The sequence below is a fragment of the Pseudophryne corroboree genome, chromosome 2 (assembly GCF_028390025.1).
Source record: "Pseudophryne corroboree isolate aPseCor3 chromosome 2, aPseCor3.hap2, whole genome shotgun sequence".
Classification (NCBI taxonomy): domain Eukaryota; kingdom Metazoa; phylum Chordata; class Amphibia; order Anura; family Myobatrachidae; genus Pseudophryne; species Pseudophryne corroboree.
The window spans coordinates 906,306,661-906,323,229 of NC_086445.1; the positions used below are offsets into that span (position 1 = coordinate 906,306,661).

Consider the following 16,569-nt stretch of genomic DNA (forward strand, 5'->3'; position numbering starts at 1 on the left):
GTCCACAGTTACTTTGAATATTTCATTTTTATTTTTCTATTTATACACATCCCTTTCCCCCTTCCAACAGGCAGGGTCAGGGATAGTGCAAGCTGCTGATAGCAGCAGGGGCGTGTCGGTCCTCTCTAAAAGAGCACCCTCACAGCCACACACACAGCTCTCCTGCAGGCTGGCCGGCGCTTACTGAGAAGCCCCGTCGGAGCTTCATCACAAGAAGTGCAGGTATGTGAGCGGGGCGGTCAGCTTCCGCTGCCGCCCCGAGGTGTGGGGAAGGCGCTGGGTTCCCTCTGCTGACGGAGCCGCCGCTGCTCCGGCCGCCGTGTCTAATAGCCCGCCCGCTGCTCCGGCCGCCACCTCTCACTTCTCATAGCCCCACCGCTGCTCCGGCCGCCGCTTCTCAGAAGCCGTCCGCTGCTCCGCCCGCCGATTGTTCATCATAGCGCTTCACAGCGCGCTCCCCGTCCCGCTTCCAAGTCCTGCTGGCGGCCCCACGAACTCGCTGGCCGGCCCGCACTGCATTCACAACGGAGCAGACGCGGGGGGGGGGGGGGGTGCGAGGTGCGAGAGGTACAGCAGCAACATCAGCAGTGAAATATATATATATATATATATATATATATATATATATATATATATATATATATATATAATCCAAAAATTCCATATATACAGCGGCACTCAGACTTATGGTAAGTGAAAAAATGTGCAAAATTTAATTCATATTACAAACTGGTCAGGCCAACGTTTCGGGGCACACCCGCCCCTTTGTCAAGGTGAACCAACTTTTGGTTCACCTTGACAAAGGGGCGGGTGTGCCCCGAAACGTTGGCCTGACCAGTTTGTAATATGAATTAAATTTTGCACATTTTTTCACTTACCATAAGTCTGAGTGCCGCTGTATATATGGAATTTTTGGATTATTGATTATTTCAAGAGGGCACCGGAGCAAAGTGTTCATGAGAGGTGAGTGCCGGTCCTATATGATACACATATATATATATGTATGTGTATGTATGTATGTGTATGTATATGTATGTATGTGTGTGTATGTGTGTGTATGTGTGTGTATGTATGTGTATGTATGTGTATGTATGTATGTGTATGTATGTGTGTGTGTGTGTGTATATGTATGTGTGTTTTACTAACAGGGATGGTTACACAGCCGGTTTATAATATCAGTATGAATACAATAGCCTGCACTGTGATTATAAGTTAAGCATGGCAGCCATTTTAACCATGCTTCCTGTGTCTTCCTGCTGTGATTCCAGAACGTTCCAGTACTACATCTCTACTCCACCGGAGGTGCAGGGGTGTTAGTGGGAATTTGGGATCACATTTCATAGTACTGGCCACGTGTACTGCACTTGGCCAGATATATATATATACATACACACAGAGACACCTTACTACTATTTTACTGAGTCGTGCAAGTGTCTGTTTTTTGTGTATTGTATTGTCTGTCGCCATAATGAGTAAGGCACCAGCAAAAACTAAAAAGCATAATTGCAAAGTCTGTAGCAGTGTGTTACCGGATGGATCTACCACATGTACAGTATGTTTTGTGGATTCGGTTCAGAATACGATTTCTGCTCCAGTTTTACTGCCAATTTCCTCACCGAACCCTCCGTGGGAAATGTTAGTAAATGTACTGGATAGGTTACAATCAGAATTGACCGCTGCTCGACAGGAGCGGGAAACGGCAAGATCTGAGTCTAGGGTGAGACCGCCAGAACTACCGGAGGCGTCTCAGCCTTGCGTAAGGTCCAAATCCATTTTGGGTAAACGGGATAAATTTCATATGTCTTATGATTTTCCGGTTTCTGCTATGTTGCATTCTGACGATTCCATGCCAGATCTCACGGAACAAGATGAGGGTGATGAGGGCGAAGTGGAGTCAGATGGTGAGGATTTTAACAGTTCCGGCATTGATGATCTCATCAGAGCGGTACGTCAGTCTCTGAAGTTTACTGAAACTGAGGAGCCTCTCACAAATGATCAGGTCGTATTTACTAAACGACAAAAAACTCCAATAAGTTTTCCTGTCTCGGAATCTCTGAATCAGATGTTAGTAGAAACACGACAGAATCCAGATAAACGGTTTTCTATACCTCGCAGATTTAAGTCTAGTTACCCGTTTCCAGACTCTGTAACATGTACATGGGAGAATCCACCAATAGTTGATTCGTCAGTGTCGAAGCTTACCAAGAAATTAACCATACCAGTGCCAGCAGCTACTACGCTTAAAGACCCTTCAGATCGCAAGATAGAAACTATGCTAAAGTCCATGTATGTAGCAGCAGGTGTGATGCTGAGACCTGGATTGGTTGGCATCTGGGTCACTAAGGCGCTCATAATATGGATTACAGAACTCAAATCTGCTTTACATGACGAAAACCTGATACTTCTTGCAAATCAAATGAGTGAGGCTGTAGAGTATCTCTGTACAGCGTCTACTGACGTCTGTCAACTCACTTCTCGTATTTCATTGTCGCTAGTTACGGCACGAAGATCACTCTGGCTGCGTGCTTATCATGCGGAGGCAGAGGTCAAACGAGGTATAGAGGCGTTGCCTTACGATGGCAAGAAGTTGTTTGGTCCTGAATTGGACGCATGGATTGCTGAGGCTACGGGAGGTAAGTCTGTTTTCTTACCATTGCCTCCACCGGTATCAAGGAGGTACGCTGGACCTTCGTTCAAATCCTTTAGACCTCAGTCCTTTCGAGGACGTGGCAGAGGAACAGCCACGCCTGCTAGACGTGGACGTGGTTTCCAACAAACCAACACAATTCGCCAGGGCGCTAAGGTTACCGACAAACCAGTGGCATGACTGGCTACCAGCCCATCTCGGTTCTCCGATTGTGGGAGCACGCCTTCAGACGTTCCATTTGGCGTGGTTCCACACATCCGCGGATGGGTGGATACGCAATTTAGTGTTAAATGGTTACAAAATAGAGTTCGACTGTCTTCCGCCTCTGCGGTTTTTCAAGACAGGATTTCCTCTGTCGGACGACAAGAGGGCGGTTCTGCAAATTGCCATTCAGTCCCTACTAGATTCAGCAGTTTTGATTCTGGTCCCTGTACATCAGCAGGGTCAGGGTTATTATTCCAGTCTGTTTGTGGTACCGAAGCCGGATGGCTCAGTCAGACCAATATTTAACTTAAAGGGTCTCAATCAGTACGTAACTTACTACAGATTCAAGATGGAGTCTCTGCGTTCGGTGATTGCGGGTTTAGAGCCAAAGGAATTTGATTGCGCTAGATCTCAAGGATGCGTACTTACACATTCCAATTTGGCAGCCTCATCAGAAATTCTTACGGTTTGCAATACGCCAGAACCATTACCAGTTTCAGGCTCTACCGTTTGGCCTGTCGTCAGCGCCTCGGGTATTCACCAAAGTGATGTCTGTGATGATAGCTCATCTCAGATCCCTGGGAGTGACAATAGTTCCGTATTTAGACGATCTGCTCATCAAAGCTCCGTCTCAACAGATGCTTCTCCAACATGCGCTGCTAACGTACGATGTACTGGTTCACCACGGTTGGATTGTCAATTTCAAGAAATCACATCTAATTCCGTCTCAACGCCTTCAATTCCTAGGTATGATTCTCGATACGGTCAATCAAAGAATTTACCTACCACAACAGAAAGTACAAGTTCTACGCCATCTAGTACAGTTAAGTGCTCAAGCCACGCACAGTGTCTGTACACTTGTGCATTCGCCTCTTAGGCACAATGGTGGCAGCTTTCGAAGCGCTTCAGTTCGGAAGATTTCATTCGCGTCCATTTCAACTGAATGTGCTCGCCCAGTGGTCGGGCTCGCATCTGCAGATTCACCACAGGGTGAGGTTGTCGCCAAGGGCAAGAGTGTCTCTGCTCTGGTGGCTCAAGGAACACAATTTAACCGCAGGAAGACGGTTCGGAGGCTGGAATTGGATAATTCTAACTACGGACGCCAATCTCAGAGGTTGGGGAGCGGTAATTCAAAATTGTCAGCTCCAGGGTCTCTGGGCGGATCACGAAAGATTGCTGTCTATAAATGTCCTGGAACTCAGCGCAGTTTACAATGCGCTACGACAAGCAGTGCACATGCTTCGCGCTCAGCCTGTCCAAGTGCAGTCAGACAATGCGACGGCGGTCGCATACATCAACAAACAAGGAGGAACGAGAAGCCGCATGGCAATGCGGGAAGTAGCTCGAATCCTCAATTGGGCGGAATACCACCAGGTGATATTGTCGGCCGTGTTCATTCCGGGAGTGGACAACTGGGAAGCGGATTATCTCAGTCGTCGGGATTTTCATCCAGGAGAATGGGCATTAAATCCAGAAGCGTTTCACATGTTGGTTCAGCGATGGGGTTATCCTCAGGTGGACCTGATGGCGTCTCGCCACAATCACCAAACGCTCCAGTATGTGTCCAGAAGAGAGGGCATCCCAGAATCGGTTATACGAACCATGTTACGAGCTAGGAAGCCGGTTACGGCAGCTCATTATTACAGAATATGGCGTACCTATATAGGTTGGTGTGAAGCTCGGAAGTTTCCGACATCATCTTTCAAGTTATCCCACCTTTTGTTATTTCTACAGACGGGTTTAGATGGAGGACTGCGTTTATCTACACTAAAGGTGCAGGTATCTGCTTTGTCAATTTACTTTCAAAGACGATTGGCTCTATTGCCGTCTATACACACTTTTTTCCAAGGTGTCCTCAGAGTTCAGCCTCCATTCATTCCACCTACAGCGCCATGGGACTTGAATCTGGTTTTAGATTTCTTACAGTCTTCATATTTTGAACCCTTACAGCAAGTGGATATAAAGTTTCTCACTTGGAAAACAATTTTTCTTCTAGCCTTAGCTTCGGCAAGGCGTGTTTCAGATTTGGGTGCCTTGTCATGCAAGCCACCGTATTTGGTGTTTCATGATGACAGAGCGGAACTTCAGACGAATCCCGCTTTCTTACCAAAGGTAGTGTCATCTTTTCACATCAATCAACCAATAGTAGTTCCTGTGTTGACAGCACATTCTGGAACTCTGGATGTGGTACGCGCATTACGCGTTTATGTATCCCGAACGTCTTCAGTTCGTAAAACGGATACGTTGTTTGTACTCTATGATGCTGCCAAGATGGGTTGGCCAGCGTCTAAACAAACCTTATCCAGATGGATAAAACTGACCATACGTCAGGCTTACCTTCATGCTAGGTTACAGCCGCCTACATCAGTAACCGCTCATTCCACACATTCTGTGGGAACTTCATGGGCAGCTGGTCGGGGAGCTTCTACGACGCAGCTTTGCCGTGCGGCTACATGGTCTTCAGTGCACACGTTTGTGCGCTTTTACAAGTTTGATACGTTTGCGGCATCAGCATCTAGCTTTGGCCGCCTAGTGTTACAGGTGCCAAACAGATCTCCCGCCCACGGGGGAAGCTTTGGTACGTCCCAAGAGTACTCCAGTGACCCCTAGTGGATGAAAAAGAAAATAGGATTTTGGTACTTACCAGGTAAATCCTTTTCTTTGAATCCATAGGGGGCACTGGACGCCCACCCAGAGCAGTTTTACCTGGTTTGTGGTAAGTTCTGAGGATCTTATGGTAACACACTCTCACCGACTGGTTCAAATTATCAAGTGCTGGTTATGGTGTCAACTGTTTAGTTGTCAGTAACGTTATGTGTCAACTTCGTTATTGTCCGTTATGTTATATGTAATACTCCATTGTCAACCTCTCTATAGTTCCTGTTCGGCTCAGTAAAAAACACTGAGGTACTCGGGGATATGGAGGGGTGGAGTGTTCTAAATTTAAATATTCAGTGCTGTTCCTACAGAAGCCGTCCATATCCCAAGAGTACTCCAGTGCCCCCTATGGATTCAAAGAAAAGGATTTACCTGGTAAGTACCAAAATCCTATTTTTTCAAAGAGGATGGATTGATTAGGTAGGAGGGGGGTGAAACTTTAACTATATACTAAAGCATTCCAATGAATGAGATGGTTGAATCAGAATTCGGAGCTATAGGAAGCAAGCAGCAGCCTTGAGTATAGATTTAAGAGGGGAAAAGGTGGGAAAGCGGAGGACCAGAGAATAAGGTTACAGTAGTCCAGCCAGGAGATGATGGCATGAATGAGCGACTTGGTAGTTTCCAGGGTCATGAAGAGTCTGATCCAGGTTTTATTATGGATTGTGTTTTTAATGTTTGAAAACATTTATGGTCTTGCAGCATATAGGTTAAGCCAGTGGTTCCCAAACTTTTGTGAGTCACGGCACCCTGGAGTGTCAGATTTTTTTTTCACGGCACCCCTAGGCCACAAGTTTCATATTGAGAAATTTAGAAAAAAATATTAGATTAAGTAAATTATTTTTATGTGATCCTTAGGGTCAGTTGTGTGGTGAGGGACAAGATTTGCTTCTGTATGTCCACATATTATTTAATTGGCAGCCACCAGCACTGGTTTTGCCTATTAAATTGACAATAAATAGTTTGAATTGGTCCTTGACAACCAACCTGAGGCACCCCTGCAAGTGCCTCGCGGCACCCCAGGGTGCCACGGCACACAGTTTGGGAACCACTGGGTTAAGCTATTAATTGGTAAATGTTGAGTCCTCCATTAGTTACAGGAAATCGTGACCTCCCACTGATGTCATGCAAGCCCATAGAGAGGTGCAAGTAAGATCTATTTTGAATCTCTCTTGATGGATCTGATGGGTTTATCGGTCAGCCATGGCTTAAACAGTGTGTGTGTGATGGTAGCAAGGGAGTCCTTAGACTGCCTTGGTTTAAAAAAAAAAAATTACATTTCTTTGTCCTCCATCTGGGGGACGCTGCGCCGTTACTTGTGGGTTAGAGGTGTGTGGTAGTGGAGTTTGGCACAGAATCTATCAAAAGCTGACTCCTCCCCCCTCTAACCCCTCCCATCTCCTTCCTGCTCAGCCATATTCAGTTTTAGTTTTGTGCCTGTGGAGTACAGACACAGTTTTTGTTTCTCCTTTAGATTTTTTTTTTTTTATGCTTATTCTCAAGTACCTAGCCCCCCCCCCCCCCCTTCCCGGGCACGCGACCATCCGCTGGCCAACTGCCCGCCGTGTCAGTGATGTTTCCTCAGTGAGAGTGACTGAAGGGTATTGGAGTACAGTGGTCAGGTCCGGGAGAGTGTTAACACTCCCTGGGACCAATACTGAGCTACCGCGACAGCCGCTGTGTGTAGCGGCGTGCGGGAGCCGAACTTCATGTTTCGCCGGTGAATAGAGACAGCAGTTACGTCAGGCATGCAGGGCCGTCTTCCCGCCCAGATCTGCCCGCGCGCGCTGCTGTACAGATTACTGGCGCCATCTTCTCTGCCTGCAGACGGGGGGACGCTGTGCTACAGTCACGGAACAAGGAGGTTTTGTCTTTACACATACAAACTGCAAGTATATGGTAGGCTAATTCTAGTGGGGGATCTTAGTGGGGACACTAAAGATTACTAGAACACTGGGCTAGAACATTATAGTACATAATCAGAGTAGGAAATGGCCAGTAAACCGGACAAACCTACAAAGGGAAAAACGACCTCAGTGGTTTATTTTTCCTGTTCACAGTGTGGCACAAAGCTGGCTAATGGTAGTGCTGACGCAGGTACCCTCTGTACTTCGTGCTCTGGTGCATCAGTGGCAGGTCAGCAGGGCAGCTCCACAGATCAGTCTATGCCCCCTTGGGTCAAGAACATGGTGGATGCAAATTCAGATTTGCGTCAGTCTAGGTCAGAGGCAGAATTGGCTCAGACTCAGGTGGAGCCACTGTGGGTCCAGAATATGGGAAAGTGTCTTACTGATTTAACTCAGTCTTTAAATAAGTTTGTAAATTCTGCCAGCAGTTCGGCTGCTACTAAGCGACCGCAGCCGTTACCCGCTATAACGTTTCCGGGAGAGGAGTTGGATGCTCTGACATCTCCATTGGAGGAAGGGGAGGTGGATCCTGAATGGGACGGAATTTCAGCTTGGGAAGATGAGGAGTTATCTACTAGTTCAGGTGTTAGATTACTAATAGAAGCCATTCGTCAGACACTTAATATTCAGGATGCGGCAGTGGCCGAGACTTCTTCTCCCTTCTTCAAACGACAGAAGAGACAGGTTACTGCCTTTCCTTCTTACTCTCACTTTGCGGATATTTTAAAAGAACCCTGGCTAAAACCGGATTCTCGTTTCCAGGCTCCTAAAAAATTAAAATTTCTATATCCTTTTACGGAGGAAGATACAAAATTTTGGGAGACGGCCCCAAAGGTAGACGCTCCTATTTCACATTTGGCAAAAGCTACGGTTATTCCTTCGGTACAGTCTGTGACTTTAAAAGACCCTACCGATAGGAAGCTAGAAGCATTACTAAAATCTGTTTTCTTTATCAGGTGTCTCTCTCCGTCCAGTTCTTGGCGGGTGCCTGGGTGCTTAAAGCCGTGGATGAATGGCTTGCACAGGTTGTATCTGGGATGCAGGCGGACGATCCGTCGGAAGCCATTCAATTAGCAGAACAGATTTCGGAGGCTCTTACTTATGTGGGTGAGGCCTTAGATTCTGTGGCGCTACAGTCCCGTGTTTCTGCCTTGACAGTATCCGCAAGACGGTCTCTTTGGCTTAGGTTTTGGAATGCTGATTCGGACTCAAAGCAGACCCTGACGGCAGTTCCTTTTGAAGGCGAGTTTCTTTTTGGCTCGGAGTTAAAGAAGATTATTTCAGATACTACTGGAGGAAAGAGCCCTTTTCTTCCATCTGCTCCTCACAAACCAAAGCCTACAAGATTTCGGTCCTTTCGTACGCAGGGCAGAGGTAGCTTCCAATCCTTTCGTACCTTTCCAGATTTCCATGAAGGGGATCATTCAGAGGTAGAGGATCTCAGGCTACTCGCAGACCGGCCAGTAAGCCTGCCGAAAAGCCTGAGGCATGACGCTTCAGGTCTTCCGGAGGGATCAATGAAGGTTGGGGCTCGTTAACTTCAGTTCAGGGAAGTGTGGCTCCTATCGAAACCAGATCGGTGGGTAATTGGGGTCATTTCCAGAGGATATATGTTGGACTTCGAAGAGACAGTCCCAACCCGACTACTCGTCACACCTCTCCCAGACGATCCCTCCAGACGTCAAGCTCTCCTTCAGGCAACAACAACCTTATTACAAAATGTAGTAATCCTTCCGGTTCCATCTCCTCAAAGAGGTCGGGGCTTTTACTCAGGTCTTTTTCTCGTAGACAAGCCGGATGGTTCGTTTCGACCAATTCTGAATCTAAAAGCTCTCAACCCGTACCTCTCATCCCAAAAATTCAGGATGGAATCCATTCGCTCAATTATCGCAGCCATGGAGCCAGGGGTATATTTGGCTTCAATAGACATAAAAGATGCCTACTTACATGTCCCGATTTGGGTAGGACATCAATCTCTTCTGAGATTTGCAGTCGGTCCGTGGCATTTTCAGTTTCGGGCCCTTCCCTTTGGTCTCTCTACGGCTCCCCGGGTTTATACAAAGGTCATGGGTCATGTCGTCGCAGTTCTCCGTTGCCAAGGGGTCAACATCACTCCATACTTGGACGACCTGTTGATCAAGGCCCCGTCAGCGGAGAGTCTCACTCAGAACCTGCGTCTAACGAAAGAGACCCTACAGTCGTTTGGGTGGATAATCAACTTTCCAAAATCGTCATTACTCCCTTCACAGAAAATGGTTTTTCTGGGACTTTTATTCGACACCAACAGCCGGAAGGTGTTTCTTCCTACGGACAAGATTCAGGATTTGCAGTCCAGAATCCGGACCCTGTTACACTTACCGGTAGTGTCGGTCCTCAGATGCATGCAGGTACTGGGCAAGATGGTGTCCTCATTCGAGGCAGTCCCTTACGCCAGATTTCATGCCTGACCTCTTCAAGCTCAGATTCTCAGCTGTTGGGCTCGGACGGATCCACGTCTCGAATTGCAGTTGATCCGCTTGTCGGAAAAGACTCGTCAGTCGCTCCACTGGTGGCTTCACAGTCACAATTTGAGGAAGGGTGCGCCGTTCACAGTCTGGTCTTGGATGATGGTCACCACGGACGCAAGCCTCAGCGGTTGGGGAGCAGTGTTCCAGACTCATCATTTCCAGGGGCGCTGGAACAATCGGGAGTCAAAATTACAGATCAACATTCTGGAATTGAGGGCGATCCGGTATGCACTCATTCAGATTCAAACCATGGTACAAGGTCATCCAGTTCGGGTGCAGTCCGACAATGCCACGGCAGTGGCTTACATCAACAAACGGAGGAACTCGCAGCTGGTCCACAATGAGAGAAGTCGCTCAGATTCTCACGTGGGCAGAACGTTGGATTCCCGTGATTTCAGCAATTCACATTCCAGGTGTCGAGAACTGGGAAGCAGATTTTTTGAGTCGTCACACGATTCATCCGGGAGAATGGGAACTTCACCAGGAAGTGTTTCTCTCTCTAGTGGACCGCTGGGGAATGCCAGACGTAGACCTGATGGCGTCCCGGCTCAACAAAAAACTTCCTCATTATGGATCAAGGACTCAGGATCCTCAAGCACTTCTGATCGATGCTCTAACAGCTCCGTGGCAGTTTCAGCTGGGTTACGTGTTCCCACCAATTCCATTGCTTCCACGTCTACTTCAACGCATTCGGCGAGAAGGTCTCGCAATGATTCTGGTGGCTCCAGATTGGCCGCGCCGACAGTGGTACACTCTTCTACGCAGCATGGTCGTCGGAGACCCCTTTCGCCTCCCTCTGCGACCAGATCTTCTTCTTCAAGGACCTTGTCGCCACCCAGATTTAAATCGGCTGGCTTTGACGGCTTGGTTCTTGAATCCAACATTTTGAAAGCAAAAGGTCTTTCTCGTTCGGTTGTTCAGACGATGATTCGGGCTAGAAAACCGGTGACTTCTGGCATTTACCATAGGGTATGGCGTATTTACATTGCTTGGTGCGAAAAACGGGGTTTGACTCCGCATTTATTTAGACTTCCTCGTCTGCTCTCTTTCCTCCAGGAGGGTCTTGACAAAGGCCTGAGGCTTTCTTCCCTGAAGGGTCAGGTTTCAGCCTTGTCTGTTCTTTTTCAAAAGAAACTAGCGATCATTCCAAAGGTTCAAACATTCCTGCAGGGAGTACTTCGAATTCAACCACCTTTTTGTTCCTCTGGTTCCTCCCTGGGATTTAAACTTAGTACTTACGGCTCTTCAAAACTCTCCATTTGAACCTTTGGAATCTGTGGAACTACGTTATCTAACGCAAAAAGTTGTTTTTCTTTTGGCTATTACCTCAGCTAGACGAGTGTCTGAGTTGGCGGCTCTTTCTTGCAGGCCGCCCTTGTTAGTGTTTCATGAGAACCGGGTGGTTCTGCGGACTAAACCTTCTTTCCTTCCAAAGGTTGTTTTAGCATTCCATTTAAATCAGGACATTGTTCTTCCGGCTTTTACTCCGTCGTCTTCTCCTGGAGAGAACTCTAAATTGGCCCTCCTGGATGTTGTTCGGGCCATACGTATTTATTTGGATCGTACGGAGTCGTTTCGTCGTACGGATACCTTACTGGTTTTGATTGATGCTCCAAAACGAGGTTGGCCGGCATCCAAGAACACTGTGGCCCGTTGGTTAACTTCGGCCATCAGACAGGCTTACGTGTCTTCGAATGTTTCAGTTCCGGACTCCATTAGGGCTCATTCGACTAGAGCTGTTGGAGCCTCTTGGGCTGTTCGCGGTGGTGCATCTATTGAGCAAAGTTTTACCGTTTTCATACTTTTGGTTTGGAGACTGCCTCGATTGGGCGTCGTATTTTACAGACTGCTATGCAGTCAGCGTCTCCCTCCTCTCATTAGCTTGCTTTGGGAAATCCCACAAGTAATGGCGCAGCGTCCCTCAGATGGAGGACAGAGAAATAGGAATTTTTGTTTACTTACCGTAAAATCTCTTTCTCTGAGTCCATCTGGGGGACGCTGCGATCCCTCCCATGGTTTTGTCTGGTTTAATTGGTTGTTTTTTTTTTGTTCTGATCTATCTCCTTTGGCTTGGCTAAACGTTAACTGAATATGGCTGAGCAGGAAGGAGATGGGAGGGGTTAGAGGGGGGAGGAGTCAGCTTTTGATAGATTCTGTGCCAAACTCCACTACCACACACCTCTAACCCACAAGTAACGGCGCAGCGTCCCCCAGATGGACTCGGAGAGAGATTTTACGGTAAGCAAACAAAAATCCCTCTTTCTCATACGTCCTAGAGGATGCTGGGGACTCCAAAAGGACCATGGGGTATAGACTGATCCGCAGGAGCCTGTGCACACTATAAAGACTTAAACTGGGTGTGAACTGGCTCCTCCCTCTATGTGCCTCCTCCAGACCTCAGTTAGACTTTGTGCCCAGGAGTGATGGGTCACACACTAGGGGAGCTCTCCTGAGTTTCTCTAAAGACTTTGTTGTTAGGTTTTTTATTTTCAGGCAGACCTGCTGGCTACAGGCTCCCTGCATCGTGGGAGTGAGGGGAGAGAAGCAGACCTACTTCTTCTTAGTTTAAAGGCTCTGCTTCTCGGCTACTGGACACCATTAGCTCCAGAGGGTTCGATCACTTGGTGCGCCTAGCTGCTTGTTCCTGGAGCCACGCCGTCAATCCCCTCACAAAAGCCAGAAGAAAGAAGCCGCGTGAGTATTGGAAGAAAAGAAGACTTCAGTGACGGCAGAAGACTTTAGTAACTGATGTAACAGCAGCGCTCCCGGCTCCCGCGTTTTCTATCACTTGCAGGGAGCGCCCTGGGCAGCATATAATATCTGTACTATCACTTGCGGGGGGGACATACTTCGGTGCCCAGTGCGCCGTGAACGGGAGGGAGTAGCAGCGGTAGCACTGCGCTCCCGGCTCCCGCACTCCACCGGGCCTGCAGGGCGCTGGGGGGGAGCGCCCTGGGCAGCAATTCAAAAAATGTAATCACTGACGGGGGGGGGGGGGGACACACATGCTTCGGCCCCTGCCAGTGCGCCGCGAACGGGAGGGAGAGGCAGCGGTAGCGCTGCGCTCTCTGCTCCCGCTCTCCGTCGGCCTCCAGGGTGCAGGGCGCTGTGGGGGAGCGCCGTGGGCGGCAGTGATAAAAGGATCCCGGGCGGGGGAACATGCCCGGACACCGGGTGTCTTCGCCCCGCCGGGAGACCGCAGCGTGCACGCTGCGGTCCATAGCTCCCACACACCAACGGCTTCCGTGGGTGCAGGAGGGGCGCCCTGGGCTGCGTTGGGACAAAAAGTAAGTTATACAGGGGGTTACCCCCTGTATATAGGGTCCCCAGCTAGTTTTTAGGGGGTTATATATTTATATATTTGAGCGGGCATAAGCGCGCCGGGAGGTGGCGGAGCTTAGCCCTCACAGAGGAGTCCGCCATTTTCCTCAGGTCCCCACCAGGATCTACTGTATAGTAAGAAGGAGGGGGGGGCACAGAGTGTTTAATGCTATATGGGTGTCATATAGCATTATGTTTAATAATGGACGCATAATCCTTGTTGTGATACATAAACTCACTGTTTCCCGGTTTTTTACCCACTATTGGTTAGTCGACATATGTCGACAGGTGTTAGGGCTTTGTCACAAGCTGCTGTGGGGATAACTGTCGGCTTCGCCGACGCTTGGCGGTACTTGATTCAAAAAAATTAAGTATTAGCAGGTTGGTTTTGTGTGCTTGAAAACAAGTCAACGCGCTAGGGGAGACACAGTTGTTGATGGATGCCCTGTCGGCATCAACGGTATTTCCTGGGTAGAAAAATTAACAGGCTGTTATTGCCTTGTACCTGTATTGGTGTGTGTGTGTATGTATGTGTGTGTGTGTATATATATATGGGGGGAGTGTTATTGATATTGTATATGTATACTTCCCTCAGACCCCTCGGGGTTCTAAGATTATTATTTTTGGCCCGCTTACTACTCCTTGCTGTCGACATTTACTCAGTTTCTGTCGACCATAACGTTCCTGGTAGATCCACATCGGGGGCACGTCCGTACATGGTCATACACATTCACAACACATTGCTGGGACCTGACTAGTCTGGACAATCCACTTGCGTATAGGTTATATCTATATGTATATATATATATATGTGTATATATAATGTAGATATATATTTATATATGCATGGTTAGGATATGTGTGTTTTATTGTGTATATCCATGAATGCTAAGATAATGGTATTCTTCTCATGTGCTGATCGCTCTGTTGATTTAAGCTCTAGATTGGCCGTGACGAGTTGGTTTTCGATCCTCTCAAGGAGTCCGAATATTATTCTCTTCCCGACGCGGAGAGAACATTACGGCAGTCAACTCCTGGTCGACGCAGAGCCCGGTCGCAAAGGATCATACACAGGAAGCTAAGTGATATTTTATTTCTATACTTTGGCCTTATTTGCATTGCATGCACATAATGGAGGGTTGTATTAGGGTAGGCATCCGATAGAATTACCCTACCCAGAGTGGGTAAGCTTGCTTATGTTGATTCTACTTATAACATTGCAGCAGGCTGCCGCGTGACAGCATGAGGTGTAGCCGGGAAAATGCTGAGGTTGTCTCCGAGAGATACTCGGGGGGAGGTAGACAGCTGTTTGGTGAGCCCTCTGTTCAGTCACTCTCGGCGGATACACCTGGTAAGTCTACCTTCGTGAGTTAGCCTCCTTCACAACGGTTGGTGACGCTTTCTTTTGTGGGATGCAGTCGTTTTAACCGGTTCGATACCGTTCTTTTTTTCCTTTTCTGTGCAGACAGTGGAAGGTAAGAGTTCTGCAGCCTTGGTAGATTTGCAGAAGTGGATGTCGTTTTCTGTTTCCAACACATCCACCACTTGTCGCTGAGTCTATCTGGCTAGTTCCCACTCCGGTGAGCGCTCGTCTAATAATTTCAGTTAGTCCAGGAATAGACTAAGACTTGTGAGTTATTTATAGAATCAAAAGGGGGAGCATTCTGAGTTACGGTTGTTCTCCTTACTGTTTTTTTCTAATGGATCTTGCTGTTCCCCTCTGGTTGGGGAGGTAGTACGCTACGTCATACAGAGGTACGTCAGGTTCAGGACATTGTCCGGTTGTCCCTGTATAAAGGTGCAAATCGTTGTTTCTCTCTGACTGTTCTTCGACACAGGGATTGGCGGCTGTTCCCACCAACACAGTTGTCGGAGGTGGGTTTCAGAGTAGATACTGCCCGGTTAATGATCAGGGTTTTTTCCTGTGGAAAGAGGTCTGAGGATACATAGTTGGATCAGCTTTGCTGGGACACTTCATCAATATGTTCTGTTACTAAAACAGATGGGTGCGGCCTACGAGGCCTGTTTTGGTGAGCAGGTCTACTGCCAGAGTGGCTTTCAAGGGGCCAGTTGAAATTATGGTCCGCGTTTCACCTGCACATGCACCGGAATATAATCCTAAAGGCCAGGACATCACTCCTGTGGTGTCTGCTCAGTTCTCTCCTTCTAGAGGGATGAAGGTTCGGGATCCAAGGTTAGATCTTGGTATCCGTGCATAAGGATCTCCGAGGCTGGGGAGCAGGCTTTGCAAGGGACGTATTTCCAGAGGTTAAGGTTAAGTTGGAAAGCTTGTCTGCAATAAGCTTTCTTGATTTAAGAGATATTTTAGACAAACGTATTCTTCGTGTTCGGCCCATGTTAGTTCTGCCAGACCACTTATCAGCAATGGCGTGCGTAAGCCGCTATGACGGAACAAGGAGCAAAGCGGCAATGGCAGAAGATGCACAGTTTTGCCGTGGGGCAAAAAGTCTGGTATTATTATTATTATTATTATTATTATTATTATTATTATGACATTTTATTTATAAGGCGCCACATGTGTTTTGCAGCGCCGTACAAAGGACAGTACAGGGGACAAAACATTGCATTACAGTAAATAAATAAATAACAGAAATAGAGTACAGGTAACAGAGCACCACACATTCTCAAGACATAATACAGCTAAGATGTAAGTATCGAGGGAGTGATCATCGTACTACTAGAGGCTGGTGGCCATAGATGGAGATGAGCCTTTACTAGCAGGATAAAGATGGTCGTTGAGTATGGGAGAGCTGTGAGTGAAATGTGTTGAGACGAGGGCTTAGATAACAAGAGGAAAGAGGGCCCTGCTCTGAAGAGCTAACAATCTAATGGGGAGGGGCGATAGACAGATGACAAGAGGTGCAGGCAAGTGGGAGGTAGCCTGATGGCAGTATGCAAGCAAAGCTGAGATGTTCACGGCATGAGGCAGGGGGGTGGAGGCGCGGCTTCAGCACTGGGTTATGCATCGGGAGGGTATGCTATGATGAATAGGTGGGTTTTTAGTGCCCGTTTGAAGCTTTGCAAGGTTGGGGAGAGTCTAATGGAGCGGGGGAGTGCGTTCCACTGAAGGGGTGCAGCACGGGCAAAATCCTGAACTCGTGCATAGGAAGCAGTGACCAGGGCGGTGGAGAGGCGACGGTCATTAGTCGACCGTAGGGGGCGGGAGGGAGTATGAAGGGAAAGGAGGTTGGAGATGTAGGGAGCAGTGGAATTAGAGATGGCCTTGTATGTGAGGGTGAGGAGTTTGAAGATGATTCTGTAGGGGAATGGGAGCCAGTGTAGATTTTGTTGAAGGGGAGTGGCA

General features: G+C 47.9%; 1 protein-coding gene across 3 annotated transcripts in view; it reads right to left on the reverse strand.

Annotated features, from left to right (window-relative positions):
- The window catches only part of LOC135050001 (uncharacterized), a 186,890-nt gene that overhangs the window by 1,083 nt on the left and 169,238 nt on the right, over positions 1 to 16,569 (reverse strand). The window lies entirely within an intron of this gene.